Source organism: Lissotriton vulgaris, chromosome 11, assembly GCF_964263255.1.
Source record: "Lissotriton vulgaris chromosome 11, aLisVul1.2, whole genome shotgun sequence".
Taxonomy (NCBI): domain Eukaryota; kingdom Metazoa; phylum Chordata; class Amphibia; order Caudata; family Salamandridae; genus Lissotriton; species Lissotriton vulgaris.
The window spans coordinates 870,535,332-870,560,178 of record NC_141699.1 but is presented as its reverse complement, the minus strand read 5'-3'; the positions used below and the strand labels follow the sequence as shown (position 1 = coordinate 870,560,178).

The 24,847-nt window shown below is 45.7% G+C and overlaps 1 protein-coding gene across 1 annotated transcript in view; it reads left to right on the top strand.

The window, feature by feature from the left end:
• The window catches only part of KIF1A (kinesin family member 1A), a 2,508,766-nt gene that overhangs the window by 1,662,091 nt on the left and 821,828 nt on the right, over positions 1–24,847 (top strand). The gene's annotated exons all lie outside the window — the stretch shown is intronic.

The following is a 24,847-nucleotide window of genomic DNA, read 5'->3' as shown; positions in this document are numbered from 1 at the left end:
AAATTTTGTCGGAAAAAAAAGAGTTAAGAGAGTTACACAGGGCTTGTGTGGGAAGGGGCTGAGGGGTGACCCGATCAGGAAGGGAGAGCTCAGCTACAATAGAAAAAATTTCTTTGATCTTGGATGCCGAGGTCAAGACCTTCTGAGAGAAATAAGATAATTTGGCCGAGATGATCGACCGTTTATAAGCCTTTAATAAATCAGAGTACGTAACTTGAAGTAGAGGGTCATAATTCCGCCGCCAACGGCGCTCAGCCTGTCTAAGGCGGAGTTTATCCGCCTTAAGAGTGGAGGTAAACCAGCGCTGGGCGTCGTGGGGGCGTTTGGACTTAACAGTTTTGATGGGGGCAACGACATCGCAGGCAGAGGATAGCCATTGATCAAGAGAGGTAGCTTGGGAGTCCAAGTCAGAATAGTCAGGGAGAGATGATGAAGCAAGAATAGAGTGGAAATGGGAAATGTCAGCATGTTTCCAATTTCGAACCTGAAGGTTATGGGGGATCGGAGGACGGGTAGGCAAAAGTAAATGCAAGGGAAAGGAAATAAAATGTTCTGAGCGAGCTGATTGGTAAGCCTTATATTAGTGACAGAGACATTAGAATGCAAGTTGTGTGACTGACTAGCAGACAAGACATCACTTTTATTAGCCATATTCTTCTGGCTCATCACTACTGAACAAAAAGTATGATTATAGCCACATCTTGATACTTTGATAAATCTCTGTAAAAACAAATTATTATCCATACTAATTTAATTTGAAGAAAGACGTGACAAAAATTCTCTTAATTGTAGATACCAACAAGCATTTACAATGCAATGGTCTCAGCATTATAAAAGGAAGAGCAATTGGCATTGTTCATGACATTTAAAAAAAAAAAAACATAAATAAATGGTATTATCATTTACAATGGCAATAGGTGAGCGTTAGAGAGTAGTAGATAGTATTCACGGACACAGAGCCCCACACACCCATACACACACAGACAGAGCCACAAACACACACACAGACAGAGCCACGCACACACACACACACAGAGAGCCACACACACACACACACACACACACACACAGCCACGCACACACACACACACAGCCACGCACACACACACACAGACAGAGCCACGCACACACACAGAGCCACACACACACACACACACACACACACACACACAGAGCCACTAACACACACAGACAGAGCCGTCTGTGTGCGTGTGGCTCTGTCTGTCTGTGTGTGTGTGTGTGTGTGTGTGTGTGTCTCTGTGTCCGGGAATACTCTCTACTACTGTCTAATGCTCATCTATTGCCATTGTAAATGACAATACCATTTATTTAGGTGTAAAAAAAAAAAGAAAATGAAAAAAAATGTCATGAACAATGCCAATAGCTCTACCTTTAATAATGCCGAGACCATTGCATTGTAAATGCTTGTTGTAGTAAGTGTGGGAGTTGAAGCAGGAGTATCTGGAAAATGGGCAGTACACTACTAAATGGGGGTGGATTAGAGAGGAATTGTAAGAGGTTATGGGAGATACAAAAACCCTCCCACAAACGAGTAAGCATGTTGCTATTCACAAACTGCACTTTTAAAGTTATTATAAACAAAAAGAACCCAATAAGTGGTAAATTCTCTCCAGCTCCGCCTTGGAGAGAGTCCCATACCCCCACATGTCCAATCAACCACTGGTACTGCAACACCCTATCATAGAAACTAATTGAGACAACAAATCACTTGAGAATAGAGGATTTTTTTTATTTGGAATGTCCAAATTGCTGAAACATTGTATTCAATGCTGTGCAAAGTATCAATTATTTTCATAATTGTTTTGGTGATTTCTGTATAATTTAGCACCTTTCATTTTTTTTCTCAACAGTAAAACCTGTTTAATATTATAAAACGGTTAATTATTTTTTTACTTATGTTTTATTTTTTATTTAAATGCAAATGCTGTTGATTTATATAAGAAGGATTAGAATGCTTGAAATACACCTAATAATGAAAGGAATAATTATTCGCAACTCCAATACTCATCTACAGCTGAAACACATTTCAACACCAAGCAATCACAGTCAGGCTCACCATATAAGAAATTAACTCACACAGCAAACAACCCTTTATGATTTTACTATGGTGGTGAGTGTATTTGTTACTATTCTCTTCTTCTGAGGAATAATTATTTGAGAAGGAAGCGAGGGTTTATAGACAAACGATCAACATCTTTGGGATGTTGAGTGAAGCTGACTTTGCCAGGTACCGCTATGCTCTTCTACTGAGGAATAATTATTTGAGGAGGAGGCGAGGGTTTATAGACAAATGATCGACATCTTTGGGATGTTGAGGGAAGCTGACATAGCCAGGTACCACTTCTTTTCTTTTCTTTTTAAAAAGAAAAATGTTGTCCTCATACCTTCTCCAATATCTAAATAATCACCTTGCATACTGTGGTGACCCTAGAGCCTTGCAGATTGGTCTAGCTTCTTCAAGCAACACAGCGTTGTTTATTGGGCCCCTTCTCGTACTTCTCGTACTTCTTGTTTCCTAAGCCCAATGCTGTAAGAATATGTAATCATTGGACCAATAATTTTAGCAAAGTATTAAATAGGTCCCTTACAATGCCACCAGCAGCTCTTCTTGATTCTCTCTTATCCACCTTTTTAAAGAAGGCCACTGAGCTTCTCCACTCCTGCCACGTAGGGGCTGAGCTTTGGGTCCAAATTGTACAATTTTCCCTTCTCGCTATGAGAATTAGGTATAACTTCAAGTGTCTTTGTTCTAAATTAAGAAATTAATCCTTTAAGTCTTGCTGCCTTATCCCAAAAATAATTAAATCTGTGTTTACCTCCTCCTCCATACCGATAGCATCAGAAATTGTCTTACCAACAGCAAGCCAAAATTCTTCGAGCTTTGAACAAGTGGCAAACATATGCATGTCGTCTGTATCAGTTCTTCCACACTGCCTACATTTGGAGTCACCATTTCTTTTAAATGTTGCCAACTTTTTCGGAGTCCAATAGATTCTGTAGAGAGTGAAAAAAATGTTCTTCCTTAATGCAGCTGATTTAACTATTATAAAAAGTGTAGATAGAGATACTTGCCATAATTCTTCCAGCTCAGCATCTGGCAAGTATCCTTCCCATGCCAAAAACGGCGCTCCAATCTTTTCATTGGATGCTGTAAGTAGATGTTAGTACCATAATGCCACATCCTTCCTCCTGGCCTGTGAGTTTTGAGGATCCATTTCCATTTGATTTGGGCTTTCACTTATCCAGTCATGATTTTTTATCCTTGAATTTACTTGAAATATTTTAAATCTAGAGATTCTCCTTTCGGTCCTGTAGTTCGAATACTCCCAAGTCAAGTTATGATCTGCATCTAACAACTGCCCCCATCTACTTATACCGCTCCGTCTCAGAGGATCTGTGAGAGAATCTAACATGAATATTGGAGTGCCTGGAGAGTCCCTTACGTTTGACAGTTGGCTAAAATATGTGATACCCACAATATATCTGACTTCAAACCAAATTTTAGCCGCTGCATGGAGGCATTTTAATGTGACCTTCTTAAAGTACTTTGGTATCCTAAATGTATACAGGAAGCCTTCCACAGGTAATTCGCAGAGCATTATTCTATACATTCTACCAACTAGAGTCTCATCTGGACAGGATAATAACATTCTATTATTTTTCATTTGAAAGGCCCAACAGTATAGTTATAGGTCGGAAAGCCCTAACCCCCCTACCCAGCCTTCCTTCTCAACTTTCTTTTGTAGTCACCAGCTTACACAGACTGCAATGAAAGGCCTGTAGTTACAGTTTGAGTGGTCTCCCATGGGTGGCATAATACATGCTTCAGCCCATGGGTGACTCCTGGTGTACCTATGCCCTGGGTACCTCAGTACAATATACTAGGGACTGATGATAGGACACCAGTGCTTAATCTGGCATGTACCTAAGTACTTGCCATATCAATTTTGGGGAGAAAGCACATAGACTTAGGTCCTGATTATCAGGATCCCATCCAGACTAGTCAGAATCAGCATAGCACTAGGCAAAAAAGTAGGGGTAACCATAAAAGCAGCTCCTAATTTTCTACACAACCCACCCCCGCAAATGTAAGGAATGAGCCTAACCATGCCCATTTGAGTCTTCATTTTCTAAGTGGAAATATTTGGAGAGTCCGTCTGCATTGGCATGGTTACTCCCAGGTCTATGTTCCATTTTATAGTCCATCCCTTGTGGGGAAATGGACCAGCTCAAAAATTTGGGGAATCCCTGGTGTACCTATGCCCTGAGTACCTCAGTACAATATACTAGGGACTGATGATAGGACACCGTTGCTTAATCTGGGATGTACCTAAGTACTTGCCATACCAATTCAGGTGAGAAAGCACATAGACTGGGGTCCTGATTAGCAGGATCCCATTCGGACTAGTCAGAAACAGCATAGCACCAGGCAAGAAAGTGGAGGAAACCATAAAAGCAGATCTTAATTTTTTACCCCCCCCCCCCCAAAATGTAAGGAGGTGAGCCTAACCTTGCCCATTTGAGTCTTCATTTTCAAAGTGGAAATATTTGGAGAGTCCATCTGCATTGGCATGTTACTCTCAGGTCTATGTTCCATTTTATAGTCCATCCCCTGTAGGGAAATGGACCAGCTCAAAAGTTTTAGGGTTTTGCCCTTCATCTGTTCAAGCCATAAGAGAGGGAATGAAAATGATGGCCCGTGACCAAAAAGTTAATAGACAAAGATTTGTAAATTCATAAATGCGGGTTGTGTGGAAGCACTACAACCTGGTTATTCAATAACAAACCAAAACAAAAACAAAAATCCTATGCCTATATATATGCGCAGGAATTCTTAGACCACACAAAGATAAGGCACCAAATACTGTCATGAATTAACAGATATTTATTTTGCATAAATCAAAAATACTTTTCAAAGGACAAAGGTTGCGCGCGGAAAAGAAAAGGGGAGGGTAGTGGTATTGGGAGGTGAAAGTATGAATCAAAGAATAAAGGGGAAAAATTCAATATTTTACACATACTGTTATTAAAGACCAGTAATTACACGCCGGTCCATCTTAAATTTACAAGTAATATGTAAATTTCAATTATGCACCCAATGAAGTTTGCAGAAACAATGACAAAAACAATATAGGTACAGGTCTTGGTTAATAAAGTGTCGACGTTTCGACTCGACTGTGCTGTCAGGGATTCGGACCTTAGCTGCGAGTCTTCTTCAGGACTGTATCTAGCAACCTTGCCTGGAGCGAAGCCTGGCATCACAGGTCTATTATATCCAAGGAGAAGCGTTTCACGGGCCCAGTGTCGCCAGAAACGTGTTAACAGGTGAGCATCTTCACCCTTCTATTCCTAATCAAGGATCCCTTCCTTAGTTCGAGGGATAATCGAAGAACCGCCAGCCATCTCTGTCGGCATGAGTTGCGGCCATAAGAGAGGCATGTGGTCTGTCTGAACAATGAAGTGAGTGCCTAACAGGTATGGCCTCAGCTTCTTCAAGGCCCAAACCACAGCAAAGGCTTCCCTCTCAACGGCTGACCAATGTTTCTCCCTGGGGGTCAACCTTCTGCTGATAAAAGATACTGGTTGATCCTGGCCCTCTGCATTAATTATGATATCACAGCCCCTACCCCTATCTCAGATGCATCTGTCTGGACAATGAAAGTTTTGGAATAGTCAGGACATTACAGGATGGGAGCAGTGCACATGGCCTGCGTCAGGTCATCAAATGACTTTTGACAGTTTACTGTCCACTGAACTTTCTTGGGCATTATCTTTGATGTCATATCATTCAGGCGAGTCACAATGGGCCCATGACCCTTTACAAATCTTCTGTAATACCCAGCCAGGCCCAAAAAAGCTCTTACCTGAGTCTGGGTAGTGGCAACAACCCAGTCCACAATGGGCTCAAGGGTAAGTGAGGACCTCGGCCTGCGGGTCTTCTTAAGGATGGAAAGTGGGGTAACCTGGGTACCGAAGATGTGGCTTGGGCACATATCTAGGGGCAGATTAATTAATTGCCGGTCAGGGTTGTGCAGGTTAAAAATGTCCATTGTGTGTGTCAGCTAGACACAAGGTAAAGCTTACCCATGTGTGTCTTCATAAGGACCAGAAGAATCCCTGGAACATAGTGGCAGCACAGGTATTACTGGAGGGCTTGAGGCTTCATCCTCATCTGGTAGTGACAAGGAAGGCATTAGTGTTGGGGACAAGGTCCTGGTAGAATTAAAATAGTTAAAAAAGGGCCAGAGCGGTATGTCTAAGTCCACACGCAAGGGTATTACATGGAGGCCATGGCGCACACTTACCCGTGATTGAAGGGTAGCGCGCAGTGCGATTAATTAGTTTTTCCTTCCTCCGTCGGCCAAAGTTAAAGCTGGTAGGAGAAGAACAGTGTAAGTGTACCAGGGAGGCACAATTGAGGGTGGAGAAGTCTCACTGGTAGGGCGTGCTTACCTATCTCCACTAGAAACCGGCGTCAAGGGATCGCGCGGACAAGAAAGGCAACCCGGTTGCTCCACCGTGAGGACGTTATAAGGAGAACGTCTGGCGCGCCGTTCACGTCGGTCGTGGTGAACGAGGTTGAAGAAAGACTAACTACAGAAAAGTACGGCAACTTCTGCACGGTAGATTTTTAACGTCATGTGGCATTTTCCAAAGGGACATTATACTGACAATTGCCGTAGAATAGGTAATTGACAAAAACCCAATTAACAACACATATGAACGTATAATAGAATAACATTGTATCTTGTACCATCTGACGGAATGACAGAAGTGCATTTGACAAAACATTTAAAAAACATTAAGACATAGTGACATTGTATCTTACAAGGCACGACAATGCAGTATATTTAAACACACTCAATATTAACCATATGCATTAAATCAAGGTGAGTGACTGTGGGCCAGTAATGTCAAGCCCAGTGGTGCTTCAAGTAGTCTATATGATGACCATTCTTGTATGTTTAGCTGGCTCCAGCACACGTTACGGATAGAGGTAACTGGTTGCAGTTACCAACTAGCAGTGAAGCATGTGCATGCTCAGCAGAAAGAATCAGCGTGTCTTATAAGGTACACTTAAAAGTGATCTTATACTTTTGGTTACAGCACGGAGATGGCTGGCTGTGTGCCAACTGCCATTGTATGTTTTCTGGCTCCAGCATCTTCTCTGATTGTCGATGGAGGTTACTCTAGGCAGCATGTAAGGACCAATAGGGGCAATCTATGTGTCATGTACGTGTGAACTGTTCAGCATTCAGCCATTATTCAGTCCTGATACCTGTTTGTTGATCTCTTCATATTCATTTATCCCTTGGTTGATTGTGTAGATGTATAAATCTACACTCTCGAGTGTTCAAGATGTTCCCGAAGTTTCCACACCTGGGGTTCGGTTTGACCATTTCTATCACCCACCACTTGAGGCTGTCCGGTGCATGACCGAACCTGATGAAATGGTCAACCAAGGGGGCCCCCTGTGTTTGGCATCTAATTCAGCTACAATGTTGCAAGATGCGACATTTTACCTTATTGAATGGTTTGCCCTATATACAAAAAGTTCCATGGGCAACTGATGGCATAAATTACCCCCGGTGAGTTGCAGTTGCTGTGATCCTGTAAAACATGAGTGTGGTTGTTGTGCGTAAACTGCTTTGTTTCTTGGACTAGAGGGCAGGCCTTACAGTGGCCACATTTCACATGTCCAGTGATTGGGGGGATTCTCCAAAGTACTTTTTGAATGGGAGTGGTTACTGTAGGCAGGAGTGCCTTAACCACGTGGTCTCGTACATTTTTGGCCTTCTTAAAAGTGTGAAGGGGGGTGGTATGTTTCCTATTTCATCTGTAATTAGGTGCCAATGTCGATTTATTATTTTCTTTACTGTGTTCCTTTTGGTAGAGAAGGTCGTCACACATACCAAGAACATCTTTCTTGATTTTCTTATTTGCTCATTCATATGACATGTTCAAGTTGAACAATTGACTCAGTTTAGGAGTAGTAAAGTTAGGAGTCCGAACTTTAGGACTCCTAAATACCTTCTGTGAATACCAAAAGTCTTAAAGATAGGATTTTTCTCTGTTTGGGAGTAGTAAAGTTAGGACTCCTAACTTTAGGACTCCTAAACTGAGAAAAATCCTAACTTTAAGACTTTCGTTATTCACAGAAGGCATTTAGGAGTCCTAAAGTTAGGAGTCCTAACTTTACTACTCCCAAACTGAGAAAAATCCTAACTTTAAGATGTTCGGTATTCACAAAAGGCATTTAGGAGTCCTAAACTTAATCATCTATGTGGAAGACAACATTATTTGAATCAAGATGTTCTTTAAACCAACTGCCAAGAACAGCTTACTTTCCTACAGTAGTTTCCACCCATGTCCACTCAGGGATTATTTACCATACAGCCAGTTCCTCCACTTAAAAAGAAACTGCAGCAAACTAACAGATTATGAGACGCAAGCCAAGGATCTCTGCTCTAAACCATCCAGACGAAACTTCCCAGCAAAAACAGTGGAGAAATGCCAGAAGTGGGCAAGGAATCAACCCAGGAACCATCTCCTGGAAACAACACCGAAAACACCTACACTGAACACCGTTGACCTGCGTCACCATATACTGTATAGTGAGCAACGCAGTCAAGAAGATCATCAACAAGAACTGGCGAATATTAAATCAGTCTCTCTAAGCTGGCCCAAACCAAGGCTTGCCAATAGGAGAACAAGAAATGTCAAAGATATCCTGGCCAACATACAACCCCAAGAACAAAGAGTGAAGGAAATCACTAACACACTATGGACGATGCAACCAGTAACTGGCCACTACCCCTGCGGGCATTGCTCGATATGTAAACTGACCACCATCACAAAATCCATTCAACTAACATCGGAACTAAAGTGGACCATGAGGCAACACACAAATTATACTTTGACAGAAGTAATCTACATGATCACGTGTTCCTGCAACCTCAGGTACATTGGAATGACCTGTCTCAAGATAAAACAAAGGATCTGCGAGCACACGAGCAATGTGAAGTGCAAAAGAGGATCAACTAAAATGAGTAGCCATTACATTGAACAACAACATACCATTGAAGACCTGCACTGGGTTATCATTGAAATGTTAACTGCAACTACCCACAATGCCCGAAAGAATACTCTTTGAAAAAGAATAAAGAGGGGTACATCGCTTGAAGACAAATTCCACAGGATTAATGATAATATTCCCTGGCTCAGTATCTCATGAACCTTCCTTCTATCATTACTTGATCAGAAATTAACAGATTGTCGTAGATGGCTTATCTACACACATAGAAGAATATACAAGTGACTAATAACATCTGTCCACCTCAGGATCTAATCCCAATATCCCATAGTGACCCATTTCTGAGGTGTCACAGCAAATGCACCTTCACAACCTCCAATTTGGCCCCTATATATTTTAAGTAAATTCACACTGAATTACTGTTCACTTTTGACAATTTAATACTTTCCCAAAACAAATTTAATAATGGACTCGAATACACCACTCCGTAGTCTTTCCTCACTAACATGTAACCTCTATTGTTATTAAACGGCCGCTCGCAGCAGCACTCAAGCCACCCAGGATCCTGGAGGCAGTGTCAGCACAAGTTGTGCAAGCCTGCCACATGAGGTACAAAGAACTAGAAGACTCCATTGGTGCCGGAGCACACGTAACATTTTACTTCAAACTAACACTTACAAGGTATTCCTTACACTTTTCAGCAGTGCCCTGCGCCACCAAAACCCGGAAGAAGCCCTATTGAGGACTTTAAAGGTATGCAAATTTATTTATTACTCTCATTGCAAACCATTACCAAAGATAACATACAAACTCTAAGTCACCCGCCTTTGCTTTTCAACTTTCTTTCTCCTACCACTGTGCAGGAGTTAGCGCCATTAAGTAACCTCACTTGCTCATCTTTCAGTCACTTTACAGCTAATAAGGCACATGATGAACGCAACACTTGACAGGCTAGATATTATTTGATATGTATCTGATCCAGCGCTCCTACTAAAATTCTGCATAAATGATGTCACCATCTACTACCAGATTTACCATACAATACCAGGCCCATAGAAACAACAGAGCAGCTGAATCATGAGGCGAATGAATCTGATATGTTGTTATTAAACTCTTTTCAATAAACAAGACCAGCTTGTCATTTTTAAAGTTTATTTTAAAATTCTCAAAATTGCATAAACTTTATTAGCTCTTTATTAATATCAAACATTTATTTTTTATTTATTGAGTTTTAATGCATTAATCATTGGCTCAAAATCTGGCAGTTCAACATTGTATGAAATAATGAATTAAAGAAAACATGACCCTAAACCCTAAGTTAGCTTTCTGACCTGAAAGGGAAAATAAATGAATAAACAGTTGAATGCTTACAAGTCCATGGGAAATTGGACAGCACTTCGCCCTCAGGAAACAGTCAGCCCCGTTCCCTTCAAGAGGCCCAATTTTTATACCCTTTTTGCTCGCTAATCTAACTAAATGTAATTTTTTCCATAAACTTCAGCACCCTGATTGGTTGGTGGCTGTCAGACCACCAGAACCACCTCTCCCAGGGTAAGAACGCATCGCATTATTGTTCATTCTCATGGAGTGACAACGACTTCCGAGCATATTGCAACAAATTTAAAAGTTGCCTTTCTGACTTCCACCAAAGCTCGGCAAAATCATCCCTGTCACTTCCTCGTCCACACTCAGGCTAGTATTTAAACAAACACAAAAAGAGTGATTAATTCAGGTAAAACAAACCCTTCTGTTACCCACCCGACCATTGCTAATAATTAACCCACTAATAAATGACATCTAGCAGAAGCAAACAAATAAAGCAGTACATAAAATATCTACCATTCTTCATATAGTCCAGCTTTATGTTTCTGAAAGAGTAAAAGATGATTAAATGATACACAGACAGACAATCACAAGATAGGACAAACATGTAAGCACATATAATGAAGCGCATGCCATAAATAATCAGTCGCATATTAATAGTGACAAAGACAAAAGGACAATCGTGACAAACAAAACAATATTAATCATGTGTTACAAAACAGACTCGCAAATGCAACAAGAGCACATGTTATTAGTTCCCGCGTGTTCATGTGTGGTGCAAACTTAATCTAGGTTGGATTAATCAAACATATCATGCAACAATTCATTAATTGATTAGTTCATGTTATAGGGAATTGAATCCACAAGTCAGAATAAAATAATTTCTGAAGCTTGCTTCATCAACTCGCTTACAGATTTACTCGCTAAACGGAGCAGACGCTTGTATAATCATGCAGGCAGATGTTGAATGTGATACACACTGCTTACATAAGACTCAAGATACAGCATAATCTGAATGCTTAGGGAAAACAATGGGTCAATAAACATTTCAGTTATAGGCACATCTTGTTCAAAACAAATGATGAATCTTCAGTGGAGTTGTTGTTTGTAGTGTATTCTTTATTTATTCCATCAAGTTTTTCTCCAATAAAAAACAGACAGTAGCCGTAGCCAACGCGTTTCGTTCTACAAATACTTCTTCAAGGCGAAGAGTATAATATTTCCTTCTTCCTTATAGATCGAATGTATCTCCTCTTAAGTATATCCAAGTTAGCACCAGATTTACCCTCTTTTAGTTATTTAGACTGTTTTCCTTGTATATCATGAAACCGTGTGAATCACTCGTTGATTAAATAGTCAATATGTATTATAGAAGTATCAGCCGGCTCCATGGCATGGCATCCATCGCACTCGATAGATGCCGTGCCACGGAGCCGGCTGATACTTCTATAATACATATTGAAGAAAAAAGAACAGTATACTTCGCTATTTAATGGCGCTGTTACATCGATGATGTACTCATGATTTGTACTGGTGATGAAAATGAACTAAAAACCTTCTGTGACTGGCTTAATAGTACCCAACCCGATCTTAAATTTACATACAGCTACAACAATACTAGCGTAGACTATCTGGATGTCACTATCAAGAGTACACATGGCGAACTCTACACAACCCTGTTCAGAAAGCCCACTGAAAGAAACACCCTGCTACAGTACAACAGCGCAACATCAAGGACCACCTAGTGAGGGCACACACATCCACTAGAAAGGACAATTTTATTCATACACATTTCAACCTGCCACCGCTTGTTGGTCACTTTAAATGTAATCACTGCATGGCGTGTGACTCTACCTTTAACACCAAAGTATTTCAGTATGGCAACTTCAAACGTGTTGAAAGCATTCAGTAATTGCGATTCCCAGAATGTCATCTACTACATTGAATACCCATATAAACTGCAATATATTGGCCAAACGACCCAGAAGGTAAAGGCCAGGATACTCAACACAAGAGCAGGATCAGGTGCAAAATTCTTACTGCACCCCTAGTGGAACACTATCTACAACAAGCATTTACAATGCAACGGTTTCGCCTTTGGAAAAGTTTGAGCTATTGGCATTGTAAATGACAAAATTTGTATTTATGTGTTGGTTTTGAAAACAGATAAATAAATGGCATTGTCCTTTACATTGCCAATAGCTCTAACTTTTCCAAAGGCGAAACCGTTGCATTGTAAATGCTTGTTTTCAAAGTGACTGAAATAAACACATGAAATGTGCTTTGAATACGTGCGCGCTCCGCTGAGAATAAGTTTAAATAGTTAGACACAGAGCAGAGGCGAGGCTGCAGAGCACCGACCAGTCATTCTGGACCTTGGTAGCTCCATAGCCAACTCCATCCCGTAGAAACATTGCACGATCTTTCACTACATGTTTTAAGGAAGGCAATGTGCACATAAAACAGAACACACAAGTTATTTTTCGTACAAAACCGGTACCTTGACACAGGGCTGCCTTTCACATTTTCCAATGTGGGAGGCAGGACTTGGGGTGCTGCAGCCATTCTAGTGACTTCATAGAGACCACTGCACCCTTTTTTTGGCTTCCATACGACCTTTAGTAATGACTTGAGATAAGAGATCATTGTCGCCTACTTCAGATGGACCTCTAATAATGATGGGCTTCTGGGAGATTGGCATTATGCAAGCCAGGAAAATGGGCCTCGTGCCTCAGTTTGGTTGCAAAAAAAGCTAAAGCTGGGGTGCAGTGGGCCCCTCGCACCCAGAAGCACCAGTGCCATGAACCTGCTACACTGCAGATAATAACCTTGTTTCACACAGAACACGTCTTGCAAGTGATTGTGTCGGCGCTTAAGCCAAAAGCACTTTCTGCAATACTCCTCCAAAGGGTGCCAGAAAGGCAGCACTGGTGGGTTTTTAATATATCCTAAGCAGTAAGCAGCATAGTGTTTGTTCTTCAGAGAAAATAAAGGATGACAATATTTTACCCCCTTTCCAAAAAGCATATCTGAAAATGTGCGCTAGATCTGAAAGCTACAAATGCCATGTTTTGTGATAGTAATGCACATGTGGTATATGGCCGCCGGGGATCATCAGTGCAGCGCTGGCAACAGGGAAGTAAAAGCCTGACAGACAAGTAGAGGGGAGGAAGAGGTAGCAGCAGCCGAGCAGATTGGAAACCAGTTAAGGTTTATCTACAGAAACAATGCATAAAATAAAGCACATAATGCATATACAACTTAGCAACTCGAGATATTAGCGGCATTGCGACTGATGAGTCACAAAATATCTTTGGAAATACTATCTTGCTCCTTTATTGTATACAGTGTAGATTTGTGAATACGCCCGGAGAATGGCTACAGCCATAACCTGGCTGATTGGTAAGCAGATACGTTTTCTGTATAAGTCACATTAAAGCAGGGGGAGAAACTACGCTGAGAAAATGTCCAGTAGGAGTTAGATCTACTATTGTGAGCGCCGTGATGAAAGAGTCTGCACAGAGTAAGCAAAACAGGAACACTTCTTGCTAGAAAGCAGGCCAACAAAATAAAAAGCTGTGTGAACTTGGAGCACTTACAAAGCGTGGAAGACCCGTGCAGCTAAGAACAGAGAAGTGATTTTTATTCATTTATTCAAACTATTGCAGTGGTGGTAGGGAGGCCGATGTGCACTCTGATGTTTACAGGAATTACCCAATATATTCAAAAGAACCACAACTGCCCAAGATTAGACTATCTGACCAGAGAGCAGGACTACAGGCGGCGAGTATTGCAATGCAAGAAGAAAGAAAATTAAATTAGAATGCATGAGCTAAATTGAAAACGAAATGGTGAGATTGCTCTGTAGCTAGCAGTGGGTGATGACCATGTGCTTAATGCAGGTTTCCTTTGACACCATTATCTGTATTGGGGCGTTACTGTAGCATCAATGTAATGCAACTGGTGCTATGTAAAGCCCTCTGATACCCGATTCGGGTCTAGTTTGCGCTATATAAAACTTTGTAAAATAAAAAATCAATGTGCCGTATTACACATAGCAGTGCCTACAACTCTTCTACCCAGAAAATAACACACTTGTCAACCGGACCTTGCTGGTTAGATACACTTATGCCACCTGTTCGCCAGAGCATGCAATGTCCTTTTTTCACAGTATAAAACCAATGAGATGGAGGGTTGACGGACAGATTACCTTTACAATATTGGTGCTTAAACAGGCATGCAAACCCCCTAGCAATGCCCACACAGTCAATCAAATCCTGCTCTGTGAAGACAAAATGCGACTAAAAGAAACACACTATAGGGCAATATTACTCCAACAACTAAACCACTCCACCCCTATTCTATTTTTGAAGGATAGATTTCCCCGTGCCCCTAATCTTAGACTGCACCACAGCCCTCCATCTCCGTCCAGCTGGTTCCCGCTTTGAGGCAGGCGCAAGCTGGGGCCCCATGAGCGATTGGAAGGAAGGGGGAGGATGAGCAGAGAGGGTGTGCTGGAGGAGCTTGGGGGGGTGGGGGGGAGGGGGGGTTTTGGACGAACTGTGAAAGCAAAACCAGGTCGACGAGAAAGAGCTCATTGATACCTGCAGTTCACTGCAGAGTATAGAGCTAGTCTTCGGCCAGGGCAGCTGCGAGGAATAGCCACAGATACACAGAGTGCCCTCTGCTCGGAGACAGGCTGAAGCGCAGCTCTCCCTCTCGCCCCCTGGCTTTGCTGCTTAAAGCGCTCCGGTACTTTTGGGTTTTAGTTCGCGCTATATAAACTTTTTTAAAAAATGGTGCGCAGTCTGAGTGGGGCATGGAATGGAAGGAAGGGTCGAGCGTTAGCCAGAAACAGTCCCACGCCCTCCGCTCTGTGGAGTTTGGGAGTTAACGTTTTGAAACTTGAAGATTACACAAATCTCAGCAGCGAGTGTCCTTCCTACTAAGTCATTTTGTGACCTAACAACCAAGGTGCACAGGGCAAGTTCTGAGGAAATGAAAGGCGCACAGCCGCTATAGTTAAAGCATGCTGTGCTGCCACAGAAAAGAAAGCAAGGCTCGTGACGGCTATAGAAAATGCGTGTCACGCTGCCAAAGTAAAGTTACCAAGCTAAGGCCGGTGATGTGGTTGTCAGTTTTACACAAATATCAGACTCCTATTTTGTGCCACCGCACCGAACAAAGGGCTGGCGTGTCATTAATCCGTGCCCACATGATAAAACAACACTCACCTTGTCTGTAACACTAACAACAGCAGAGCCGTCCGCTACCTTCCCTCGGACCCTCGGCTCGGATATTACTGCCATGAACCCTCACGTCTGTCATGGACGCACGCGTATGTACCGTCGTTGCTGCGTGACTGGGTCTGAGCAGTGTTATGCGTAAGCAGATGATGGTGACACCCCCGCACCCCCCTAGTGACGCCACTGATTCAGATCTCGGGTTTGCTAATTTAGCGGCAGAAAAAAAAAACAAGCCAGGTCCCGGGCCGTGCTGTGATTGGCTGACGTCACGGGTTGTCCCGGGCGGCAGCCAATCACAGCGCGGCCCGGGAAATGACGTCACTGGGGTGTCCCGAGCCGGCAGCCAATCACAGCGCGGCCCGGGACACACGACATCAAGGGGCGGGATTTAAAAAAATAGTCAGAAACGCCCACGATTCGCGTTCTGACCGGGAGAAAGGGATTGACGCTGATGTCTTCCAATGGCTAGCCTCCATTTATGGAGCTAGCCAATGGAAGAAGGGGAGTGTTCAAGTCCCCCTAGCGTAAACAAAAGCTTTCGCCCTGGGCGTAGCACCTGCGGTGCTACGGCCAAGGTCGAAACCTAAAAAGGACACTCTGAAAACGAAATCAAGTGGCAGGTGATTGACAGCCTACATACCAACGCAAGAGGAGGAAACAACCAATCTATCCTGAACCGACTGGGATTTAAATGAATTCTCAACTGCAGATCCATCAAGAATGGTTTGAACTCTGTTAATGAATGGAATGCCTGCACCTAACTGCCTAATACCTATCTGAACCCAACGACTACATGATGTTCCACCCATAACGCAGACAATGCAGTCTGCCTGACCACCCCCCACCTAATTACGCTACCTAGTATAGTGTATTCTGTACCTGCACTCACAAACTGCTTGTGTAATATGGCTGTACAATTTATTTTTAGCATTTTTATTTATTATTTATTTGTAGCACTAAAATGTTTTCAGTACTCTATGCATTGTAAACACACGGCCCACGTAGCCTTCCCCTTTACCTATTTATCACTTAATTAGCCTCACGCTCTCGAGGTTAATATTGATTGATAGGGCAGGGACTCAAGATGCTGAGGTAGGCACCACTAGCTCCAGAATCAACACGTGCACCCCGTTAAGTGGTGAATATCGCCACATGGGAATCATTAGCGCCTGCCCAACCCCCACCAATCACGCTACCCAGTAAAGTGTATACTGTATGAGCACCCGCCAACTGTTTGTGTAATATGATTTATTTAAATTTTAATTATTTCTAGTACTAACATGTTTCCAGTACTCTGTATGCATTGCATATACACGGCCCTCGTAGCTTTCCCCTTGGCAAGTGACTTGATTTGCTTATTTATCGCTTATTTAGCCTCACGCTCTTGAGGTTAATATTTATTGATCGTGCAGGGACTTGAGGTGCCGCGCTAGGCACCACAAGCTTCAGAATCCACATGTGCGCCCCATTAAGTGGTTAATATCACCACAGAGGAATGATTAGGTCCTGCCCCGCTTCTTCGCATCACGTCACTATCGGAGGCAGAGCTTAATAACCACGCCTCGCTATGAGCCCTGGTTGGTACGGCTCACCTGCGCCTCCTTAATTAATTAATTAGATGGTGAGTACAATGTAAACACTCCGGTAGCCCCACAACACTATTAGTTAAGTGCCTAATGTCTCAGTCCCCCCCCCCCCCCCCCCCCCCCCCGGCACCGTTGCAGCCCGAACTGCAGGCACCTTATCCCTGGCCATCACTGAGCCCCACCTGCAGGCGCTTTATTCCTGGGCATCACTGAGCCCCGCCAGAAGATCCGGTGGGCACCCGTTCTTACAACCCCGCCTCCCCATAAATGTAAGTGATTTACACCAAGGCCCCTTGTTCTCTGTATGAAGGCACATGCACTCCTACATTCTAATTCTACCTCCTTCCACTCCCTCAGTAGCTTGTTTATCGACCCTCTTGTGAGCAGACGTAACCAGACTACCCTCACGGACCACTCCCAGCTGGGAATAGGTCACACACGCACAATAGGAAGTGAGTAATATCTTCTATCTATCGGATTCCTTTTGCTGACACCACGAACCTCACGGAGCACCTCTGACCCAGCCTGCTGTAAGCCGCCACTTCTTGCCGGACCCGCTTCGCGGGTCCCGCTTCGCGGTCTTGCAGCGGCTGTTGATCCCAAGGGGCCTCATCTGTTGACCGGCAGGGCTGCGAGGAGAGAGCGGTGGACTCCACGGACCAGGAGTCCCCGCGCGCCCGTTTCCAGCTGGGCTCCTCTCCCTGCCGGCCCCGCCCCCGCCATCGCAGGATTTAAACGGCTTCCAGGGGCATTTACGGTGGAATCCTTTTGCTGACACCACGAACCTCACGGAGCACCTCTGACCCAGCCTGCTGTAAGCCGCCACTTCTCGACGGACCCGCTTCGCGGGTCCCGCTTCGCGGTCTTGCAGCGGCTGTTGATCCCAAGGGGCCTCACCTGTTGACCGGCAGGGCTGTGAGGACAGAGCGGTGGACTCCACGGACCAGGAGTCCCCGCGCGCCCGTTTCCAGCTGGGCTCCTCTCCCTGCCGGCCCCGCCCCCGCCATCGCAGGATTTAAACGGCTTCCAGGGGCATTTACGGCGGATTCCTTTTGCTGACACCACGAACCTCACGGAGCACCTCTGACCCAGCCTGCTGTAAGCCGCCACTTCTCGCCGGACCCGCTTCGCGGGTCCCGCTTCGCGGTCTTGCAGCGGCTGTTGATCCCAAGGGGCCTCACCTGTTGACCGGCAGGGCTGCGAGGACAGAGCGGTGGACTCCACGGACCAGGAGTCCCCGCGCGCCCGTTTCCAGCTGGGCTCCTCTCCCTGCCGGCCCCGCCCCCGCCATCGCAGGATTTAAACGGCTTCCAGGGGCATTTACGGCGGATTCCTTTTGCTAACACCACGAACCTCACGGAGCACCTCTGACCAGCCTGCTGTAAGCCGCCACTTCTCGCCGGACCCGCTTCGCGGGTCACGCTTCGCGGTCTTGCAGCGGCTGTTGATCCCAAGGGGCCTCACCTGTTGACCGGCAGGGCTGCGAGGACAGAGCGGTGGACTCCACGGACCAGGAGTCCCCGCGCGCCCGTTTCCAGCTGGGCTCCTCTCCCTGCCGGCCCCGCCCCCTCGGAGACCTTGTAAAGCTACAAAGAGGAAGTACCATCCCCGCAGCGCGGGAGCGCGCGGGGGGGCGCCGGGAGAAGCCCGGGACAAGGGCGGGACCGTCTGTGGCCGTCCGTGGTCGGACAAGGTTGGGTTGGGCCCAGAGTCCTGGTTAAAATCATATTTTGTTTTATACCATTTAGACGTGTGTGGTACCTAGCTGTATTGTATTTAATTGAGAGGGGCCCTACCGGTATTTTTAGGTGGCATAGTGGATGTTTTAATATTCATATTGTACTTTATATATATCATCCCACCCTGCTCCTAAACATGGCATTAAGATCTGGGAAACAGCGTCTAGTTCATATACAAACCTCTAAGGGTGTTGTTTCTGGTCCCCTTGATGCTTTTATCACCAGAGCGACGGGAATCCTAGAAAAGGAAATAGAAATGGTAGAACATAGACTGTCCCTGGATTTAGTTACCGGGAAGCGTTCTTCTATTGGTGCCCTAGCCCGTGTTAAAAGCCCTGTAACTAACGCTGCCTTTAATTGTATTTCGACCACAGAAACAGAGGCGATAGTCCATGTAGATGGAGATGGAGCTATCATATTTCCACCCCATGATAACATAGAACAGAACCCAAATACTAATCAGACAAGCTATGAGGATGATTATTTATTGAGGACGACGAATGCAGCCCGTCTGACGCATCACAATCTTATGTTCCCACTTCCCCCAGTGTGTCCAACTTACCACAAGATACCATAAACCCAACATACCGGAAAAGAAAATACGTATCAAGTCCACAGGGGGAAAAGGTCCAAAAACAACCCAAAACTGATCTTACTAACAGGGTGAGTTTATCCCTCTCCCAGCCCCATCAAGGTCCCCCAATGGTGTATTGCCCCTCATTAGCTCCCTCTGGGTCATCAAATCCTTGCCCAACCTGTCTTAGCAGTGATGATATTTTGTTGGCAAAGATGGAAGCAATGTTAAAAACTATATTGCTCCCGGTCTTAGAGAGAACAAGGCTGATGACCGCTAAAATAGATGTTTTAGAATCAGCTGTTAATACCAACTTGGGTCTTCTGCAAAAATTAACAACACCCGTTACTGGGATAGGGGTCGGCAAATCAACGGGGGGTATAAAACAACGAGCGGGAAAATCTACAGCGATCCCTGCAGGGATTTCAGCTGCTAATAATAAGAAACCTCTACCAGGGGTAAAACCCGCTGCCACATTGACTACTGTCAGTAGAGCTTCCGCAAAGGATATTCCGAGGGATAAACGCCCAACAATTGCTAATAATGTCCCAGTGAAACATCCCTTGCCGAATGGCATGTTAAATCAAGCAATCAATACCCCAGTGCAAATACTAACAATGGGTAAAGACCAGTCAAGTCAAGTCAAGTCAAATAATTTATATAGCGCGCTACATACCCAGAGGGTCTCAAGGCGCTTAAAGAAGGGTGGGGAATTATTTGTCGAATATCCAAGTTTTAAGTTGCTTTCTGAATGCTAGGTGGTTCTGAGTGAGGCGAAGGTGAGTGGGAAGTGAGTTCCAGGTTTTAGCTGCCAGGTAGGAGAAGGATCTTCCTCCCATGGTGGTTTTGTTGATGCGAGGTACCGCAGCAAGGGCTTGGTTGGAGGATCGTAGCTGGCGGGAGGGGGTGTAGAAGGAAAGTCGTGTGTTGAGGCATTCGAGTCCAGGTTCGTAAAGTGCTTTGTGAGCGTGGGCTAGGAGGCGGAATGTAATCCTCTTATTAACGGGAAGCCAGTGGAGGTTTTTCAGGTGACTAGAAATATGGTCTTTATGCGGGATGTCTAGTATGAGTCTGGCTGATGCGTTCTGGATGCGTTGGAGTTTTTTCTGAAGTTTTGCGGTGGTACCGGCGTATAGGGTGTTTCCGTAGTCCAGGCGGCTCGTGATCAGTGCGTGGGTGACCGTTTTTCTAGTTTCGGTGGGGATCCAGCGAAATGTTTTTTTGAGCATGCGAAGAATGTTGAAGCAAGATGATGAAACGGCGTTGACTTGTCTGTTCATTGAGAGTGAGGAGTCCAGGATGACGCCCAGGTTCCGTGCGTGGTCCGTCGGGATGGGTGCTTTTCCAAGGGCCTCTGGCCACCAAGAGTCATCCCAGGCAGAGGGGGAGGTACCTAAGATAAGGACTTCTGTTTTGTCTGAGTTCAGTTTCAGACGGCTGTCCTTCATCCATTCGGCTACTTCTTTCATTCCTTCAGGTAGGTTGGTTTTGGCGGTGTCCGGGTCATTGGTGAGTGAGAGGAACAGTTGAGTGTCATCAGCGTAGGAGATGATGTTGAGGTTGTGTTGGCGTGCGATGGTCGCGAGGGGGCTCATGTATACGTTGAAGAGGGTGGGGCTTAGTGAAGATCCTTGTGGCACGCCGCAAATGACTTCAGTGGCTTCTGACTTGAATGGTGGAAGGCGGACTCTCTGAGTTCTTCCGGTAAGGAACGAGGTGATCCATTCCAGTGCTTTTCCTTGGATTCCGATGTTTCTGAGGCGATGTAACAGGGTGTTATGACAGACTGTGTCGAAGGCTGCGGAGAGGTCAAGGAGGATGAGGGCGACTGTGTCTCCATTGTCCAGTAGAGTTCGAATGTCGTCTGTTGCTGCGATGAGTGCGGTCTCAGTGCTGTGTTTTGCTCGGAAGCCGGACTGTGAGGAGTCGAGGGATTTGTTGGTTTCGAGGATGGCGGCGAGCTGGTTGTTGACAGCTTTCTCGATAACTTTGGCCGGGAATGGAAGGAGCGAGATGGGGCGGTAGTTTTTGAGTTCGGTGGGGTCAGCTGTGGGTTTTTTCAGAAGGGCGCTGAGTTCGGCGTGTTTCCAGCTTTCCGGGAAGGTGGCGGAGTTGAGGGAGCAGTTGATGACGTCTCGGAGGTGTGGTGCTATGATGGAGTCTGCTTTGTTGAAGATGTGGTGAGGGCATGGGTCAGTGGGGGATCCTGAGTGGATGGAGTTCATTAGGCGAATGGTGTCTTCAGTGGTGATTGGGTTCCAGTTATTAAGGATGTTCAAGGGGGGTGAAGGTACTGCAGGAGGTTGGGTGGGTTGGTCTCCGGGTTGGTTGTTGAAGCTGTTGTGGATGTCTGCGATTTTGTTGTGGAAGAATGAAGCTAGGGAGTCGCAAAGTGTTTGAGAGGGAGTGATGTCGTTGGAGTTGGCTGAGGGGTTGGTAAATTCTTTGACGATGTTGAACAATTCCTTGCTGTTGTGGGCGTTGTTGTCTAGTCGTTCTTTGAATGCGGCTTTCTTGGTGGTCCGGATCAGTTGGTGGTGTATGCGGGTGGCGTTTTTGAAGGCGTCCCTGGTGCTGGTGTTTGGGTCTTTTTTCCAGGCCTTCTCAAGGGAGCGACAGAGTTTCTTGGATTTCTTGAGGTCATCGTTGAACCAGGGAGCGTTTTTGCTGCCTAGTTTGGTTTGACGTTTTTTCAAAGGTGCTAGGTTGTCGGCGCTGTTGGTGAGCCATTGAGTGAGGTTGATGGCTGCTTGGTTGGGGTTCGAAGAGTGGGCCGGGGGGTTTTGAAGAAGCGATGAGGAGATCTGGTCAATGGTGATTTTGTTCCAGTTTCTTCGCAGAGTAGGTCGAGGATGGTTGTGGGTTGTGGTCTTTTTTTAGAAAAAGTGAACGCAGCTGTGGTCCGTCCAATGGAGAACTGTGGTGTGACTGAAGGAGATATGTTTGCTGGAGGTGAAGATGGGGTCGAGTGTGTGACCTGCGTAGTGAGTGGGGGTATTAACAAGTTGTTTGAGTCCGAGGTTGGCGAGATTGTCCAGAAGGGTTGTGGCGTTGCTGTTGTTGCTCTTTTCCAGGTGGAAATTGAGGTCTCCCAATAGAATGTAGTCCTCGGAGGGGAGGGCGTGTGGGGTGATAAAGTCAGTGATGTCTTCACTGAATTGTGCACGGGGTCCTGGAGGTCGGTAGAGGAGGGTGCCTCTGAGTGTGGTATTGGGGTCGGTGTGGATCTGGAAGTGAAGGTGTTCGGCGCTGGCGAGGTTGACGTCTGAGCTGGTTGAGATGCGGATGGAATTCTTATGGACGATGGCGATGCCTCCTCCTGTTTGTTTGGTGCGGTCCTTACGGATGATCTTGTAGCCGTCCGGGATGGCAATGGTGATGTCTGGGGCTGAGGAGGCGTTCATCCATGTTTCTGTTAGGAAGGCGACGTCCGGAGAGATGGTGTCTAGTAGATTCCAAAGGTCGATGGCGTGTCTGTGGACCGAGCGGGTGTTGAGCAGGATGCATTTTAGGTGATTGGTGTCGGAGCTCTGGTTGGAGTTTGTGGGTTTGGTGTGGGTCTTGATGCAGGTGAATTTGCAGGAGTGGCAGGTGAAGGGTCCATGGGTGTGTCCTGGTGCTGCTTGGGCGCAGTTAGGGAGTCGGCCGGGGTTAAGTGCTAAGAGGGTGGAGGCGTCGTAAGTAATGCGGGTGGGGTGGGTGGTACGGGGGCCAGGGGGTCTGGCGCTGGGCGCGGTCCAGGCGCGGACGGGCGTAGACGGGCTTACCTTTGGCGCACCTTCGGCGCGGCCGTAGCGCGTGGACGCTGCGCGTTGATGCATCTGTCATAAGTGGAGAAGTGGAGGGGGGCGGAGCGTGTGAGGGGGAGCAGGGAGGCGGTAGCGTCGGGGTAGGGACGGGCTGCAGGCACAACAAAATGGTGGAGTCAACAATAACAAGGACAGCAGGACGCTATGGGCGCAAACAATCAGGCAGCACACAATATTGATGAAATCACAGAAAAAAGAAATGCGGAGCACTATGCCACAGATCGGCTTCCAAGTCAGTTTCAAATTAAGTTTAAGGCAGAGGGGAGAGGCAGCGCTGCGCACACAGATCAGTAAAATTAATCTAAGCACTGGGAGCAATGCGAGGAGAGGATGAGCAGCGTTATGCACACAGGACGAGTGAAATCACAAATAACGCAATGCAGGATCAAAAGATGAATGGCAGTGTGGACAGGCAGCGCTACGATACCACTATAGCGCTTGCAGGTCGGGAGGAAGGCTGGAGCGACCGCTTCACACGGGGTTAGGCTGGTCACAGAGGCTTCCCAGACGGGCTGTTCCTGGTGATTCGTGGGCGGGAGGGGGAGTTGGGAGGCGGTAGCGTAGGGGGAGGGACGGGCTGCAGGCACAACAAAATGGTGGAGTCAACAATAACAAGGACAGCAGGACGCTATGGGCGCAAACAATCAGGCAGCACACAATATTGATGAAATCACAGAAAAAAGAAATGCGGAGCACTATGCCACAAATTCCCAACCACCTAGGTCTCAGAGGACGGATAATCGAAAAACACGACCAACACCCAGAGTTAACTTACCACCAGAAGCGTCTCAATACACCATCGTCTTAACCGGGGTGGCCCCTTTAAAAGATGGCACTAAAGAGACCCAAGGGGACTTGCGGAATAAGGTTATATTTTGGTTAAATAAACATCGTCCACTGCCCCCCTCATCCCCCACTGAAATCCTCTATGTAAGGAGAGTTGATTGGGTGGGTAAGGGTTTAAAAGATTTAGAAGGGGACTGTATTTTGATTTCTTTTAAAGACCCCTGGGTGGTGGACAGAATTCGAAGGAAACCAAGATTTGCCCATCTTGGCGATGTTCAGACCCTGCACCTTGGTTATTTCTACCCCCACACCCACATCAACTATCCAATGGGCCCCAATCAGTGGAAAATAAGAGGGGGGAGGTCGTGAGAGCCGATAATACCCTACCCTCAACAGTACCCCCCGCTCTTTAACCACTTTGAGGCGCTGTCAGACTTAGAATGAATAGATTGACTGTGTGCATCCAGCCTGTCACCTAATCAGTTTATTGAGAACGGGGAAGGAGTGCAATATTCACCCAACTTTGTTTTGGAATCAACTAAGGACTACCAGCCTATGTCCCACAAGAAAGCTAGAATACCGGCTACGCCAGTTGGGGAAAGGGCGTCATTTGTTAAAATGGAAGGAAATAGAGCCAGTAATAGGCCAACCAGTGTTAGCTTACTTAATCTCCATTCCCCTGCCAAGGTCAGCAATAACCCCGTAGTAACCGACACATCGATATCTAAC